We start from the raw sequence: 4887 nt of genomic DNA, 5'->3' as shown, positions 1-4887 counted from the left end.
TACAAGTCTTCCGAATTTTACACTTTCAATGTTGGCAGTTATGCAATTTCTACCGGGCTGCCCAGTTGCCTAAGAGCAATGGCGCAGGCACCCCTTCATATTCTACCGAGCGCCCCCCCCCCCCAGTACCCGCCGTCCGTAAAAATTTCTGACGCAATCTAAGGGAATTCTTCCGTGAAAAAATTTCAAAGATTTTTCAAAATTTTTTTCCCCCCATTTTTACTTTTTATTGAATCGGACTCAATTAAGTCACTTTAAAAATACTACTTTGGTAAGTGCAGAAATAAATCTTGTAGGTTTCAGGTAAATTTTGATGTACTACTTAATGATAACTTATCAAAAAAATCCTCTAAAAAGAGACAATATTTTTTAAAAAATTTAAAAAAAAAAAAGCTATCGCTTTCGTTTCTAACGGGAACATATGGTAGATGGTAGTCTAAAACGGTGTCATTCTTGTTTTGAACGCAAAAGAATATTGCTGCAATGTCTCACATTATGCTTCAATTCTATGTGCATAGCTGTTTAATAGATGTGTTTGGAGCTAGTTACAAGAAAGTATGTAACTTGTTACAAGAAGACAAGTATACTTGTTTCAAGAAAGCATCTGATTTATTTTTAATTCAAATTATTTATTTCGGTTTATTCTGTTTGCATTTCATTTCTTTTATTTATTCAGTATGTGTGTATGTCATTGGCGTAGTACAGAACTTTTCTAATAAAATATCAATAATAACTATAATTAATTAACTAAATAAATAAAAAATATTTTTAAAAAATAATATTAAATAAAATAAAAAGAGAGAGCTGAAAATAAAAAAAGGGGGAAAGAGGGTTTAGATTTTTTTTTGGAGGGGGAGAGATTTCAGCTGTTGAACTTGGGGGGGGGGGGGGGGGCACCTTGAGCTAAAGAAGCTATCTTCTGAAGCAGGTGCAGAAAAAAAGGCTAGGAAGATGAAGACTGTTTTCAGAATTTCAGACTCCTAAGAAGGAGGAATTCGTGCAACATTTTATGCGTTATAATCCTACTGAAGGACAAAGAGCCTTATGAAAGAAGCGGTGACATCATCTGATGAGGAGCTGGAGAGATGATGCTCGCAGCTTTAGTATTGACCAGAGTTCAGATTCGAAAGACAAAGGCAGGTTATAAGCTGTTACAGGAGGATTCAGTGTAACTCATATCAATAATGGCGTACCGAAGGAGGTCACTGTGCCCTAAAATTTACTTATTAAGCAAATTTCAAGACATACGTAACGGAAATTTCGAAATACTCGAATGTCCCCTTTGGAGCGTCCGTGGCAAGGGCGAATCCAGAAAATGTTCAAGGAGGGGGGCGATTTTTACGCTTTGAAATTTCAATTTCTAAAAATTTTCGGTCATCTAAGGTCTAAATTGAGGTTTTGGAACATTAATTTTGAAAACAATCCTGTAGAAAGTTTCGGTTCGGTCCCCCAAAGTAATAAGAGATGGGCTACGATTGCGTTTTCAAGATTTCAGTTCCGGAAAAATTCCGGGGAAGATCTCCCTTATCTATTAGCAGCATCGAAGATTATGTAAAATTGAAGTTTTTAGAACTTTAATATTAAAAATATAACCCGAAGAAAGCTCCTGAACATCGTTCAAGGAGGGGCCGATCGCCCCCATCGCCCCTCCCTTGCATCCATCCTTGGTCCGTGGACACATGAAGCCTGTTCAACGTTTAAGGGTGGAAAAATGCGATGTAAATATCTTGTGTGACTTTTGTAATTTAGTTACTTTGGTGTAAGGAATAAATATTGCTATCAACATTTGCTATTAATCTGATTTACAGTATTCAGAAATCAATCAAAATTTGTTTTATTATATTGGATTTTTATAACTATCTCCTTAAAATTATTCAAATCCCGTGTAAATCAAACAGGCTACATTTTTTCTTCGGAAAATATGACGCACAGGCTGTAAAAAGAAACATCCATTTACACACAAAGAATGTTTTGTTTTCCGTTTCATCAACCTTTATTTGAACAGTCTGTCATATGAGTTATTTCTGTGAATCAGGCTCACGCGCATCCTTTGGTATTTAATGATCTTCTGCGACGTTCATCTATAAAAAACATTTTTCTGCTAGAATTAGGCAGAATAGAACCTCAATTATCCGAACCCTTTTCACCATCACCGGAATCTCGTAGAACCGACATCGGTTTAATTGAAATTATTATTGTCGTTTTTTAGCTACGGCGAATTGCTTATCGTTTTCACTTGACTGTTGAATGACGTCCGTCCTTTGATTTTTGGAACTGGGCATCTGCGAGCACCACCGTCGACAGGTCCCTGCAGGTGCTGCAGCGAGCATCGTCTCTACCAGCAGCACTACCAACCGGAATTCGCTCCTCCTGGGTTGCGTCCATGTCCTATACACACACACACGTCTACACACACACACACACACACACACACACACAAGCGTGATTTCGAAAAAATAGATTGAATTCAAGATGTCCAAAGTTCAAATTATTATTATTTTTTATTGTTATTATTTTGGAAAGCAAGCATTATGACAAGATACGCAACTATCTCCCCAAGGTGCATTTTTTTCCCTCAAACATTTGTTTTAAAAACGTAGTTTGTATGAAAATATTACAGATAATAACACACGCACATTATCAACGATTTTTTTTTTCTTTTTCTTTTTTTAATGACTAAAGACAGTGAGAGAAGTAGAGACGTAAGCTTTAACTCTTCTTTTCCCCCTAAATAACATGGGAAAACCCGGAGAAGGGAAAAAAAAATTATTGGCCTGGTCATTTCGAATTTTTCCAGGAGGAGGGGGCAAAGGGTAGATACTCAATGCAAATTTTATTGGAATAAATCTAATCCACTTACATATAAATACATTGATTAATTTTAACCGAGAGGGGGGTTGAAATTGACTCCCTTGCTCTATTATTTGACGGACCTGCGTTTTTCTCTTGAAAGCTGCTTCTCATATTAAGATAATCTTCGTGGATCAAAACACATGAAAGCGTTAACTCTATTTTCCCCCCTTAAATAACATAGGAAAACACGGAGAAGGAAAAAAAAATACAAAACAAGGATTGTTTATCATTACTACATTACATGCCAACATACCTATTACAGTCCCCGGCTAAATTATTAGACGCACCGTAAGATTTTATGGAAAACATTAATGGGGTCGTTTCCAAAATTTTAAAAGTATTTTTTTCTGAAAGAGCATGCTTAAAAACATACTTGCCTCCTGTGGGAGTCAAGGTTGGCTCCCTCTCGGGGGACCCAGTCCACCACTCTGATGCGCGGGGGCGCACCAGAGTGGGAGTCAAGGTTGGCTCCCTCTCGGGGGACCCAGTCCACCACTCTGATGCGCGGGGGCGCACCAGAGGCGTTGAAATTCTAATCCGCTAACTTTTTGCGTGACAGAAGTGACGTAGTTTTTAATTGTTGCTAAAAATAATGAAAATTAATTAAACTTAAATAAATTTCAAGGCTAAAATTAAGCAAACATATAATTCAAGTCAAAGTCATCAGTTTAAAGCGTAATCCACGCTGCTTAAGTTCAACCTTGAAATTTGTTAACTTTTATTAACAAAATTAACTTTATAACTACTAATATTTTTCAAGCTGATTTCAAGTATTCTTTAATTTTCTCGCTATTTGTAATCTATTTTCTCCATTCACTAAATTTTGTTGTGAATGTGCCTAAAGGACCATTCATCAATTACGTAAGGATGATTTCGGCAATTTCTGATCCCCCTCCTATCCTCAAGTAAGGGTGCGTAAGATTTTTCACCCCCCCCCCCCCCCACCCTCTATTATTACGTAAGATTCTATTTCGTTTCTCAAAATAATAAAATGCTGTCAGAAAAGGATCACTTGCGCGAAAACTCCCAGTTTGACGAAAATCAAAGATTTTTATTTGTTAAATATATGACTAATAACTAAAAATAAAGCATGTAATACATAGTACGATTCTTTTATTATGTTTTACGCTATTCATTCTTTGTAAAAGAAGTTTAAAAAAATAGCTCATCCTAATACGTTTTTACCTTCCAGATACAAAGGAAATATGATCCCTGTCAAACCACTTGACCGCGCGATTTCTAATATGAAATATCGACGTGACAAAAAACGAAAGAAAGGGTTTGAACGCCCCCCCCCCCCCCGGTAGAGATTTTTCTAACCCACCCTCCCCCTCTGGATCCTTACGTAATTAATGAATGGTCCCTAAGTCAGACGCAGAAAGAACGAGAGCGGGATATGAGTGAAAACGTGTGGGTGAAGTGACAGTTCAGAATACCAAGAAAATAAAAGATAAAAGTTTCAATTCTATCGTGTCTCCTTTATGACACACAATAAAATTTGTAAAATATATCAATGTCATCTTCTACAGACCATGCTAAACTTGAGCAATAGCCGCTTCAAATGTAAATGTAAAAAAAGCTCCGTCTTCAAACTTTAAAATTTTGTTTTCTTCATGGGTATCGAAGAGGAGGGGCTTGGATTCCATATGTCTTAGTCTTATCTTTTCTGTGCGGTTGCTCCAAATGAAATGAAAATAATGTAAAATGTACGGACTTATCCGTAAAAAATTCAAAAATAAAACAGTAATTGAGATTCGATAAATTTATCCATCAACTGGTGCTTTCAATTTATTCTTGTACGGAATAATTTGCTTGAAACAAAGGTTTTTGTGCAGTAACCTTACGAAATTCAAGTCAAGCCGAATCTTAGACGTCTACCAATTTTCTAATACAGAGAAAAACATTCACTGCACGATACAGAAATAACTTTCAATCATTTATCGAATTTCTGCTAATCAGAATGGTAATCTTTACAATGAAATTGACCCTATGGCAGACATGTGATCTCACCACATGATACGGCATGACTAATCA

This window comes from Uloborus diversus, chromosome 8, assembly GCF_026930045.1.
Source record: "Uloborus diversus isolate 005 chromosome 8, Udiv.v.3.1, whole genome shotgun sequence".
NCBI lineage: Eukaryota > Metazoa > Arthropoda > Arachnida > Araneae > Uloboridae > Uloborus > Uloborus diversus.
The sequence above is the reverse complement of the archived record's forward strand: the minus strand, read 5'-3'. Positions refer to the sequence as shown.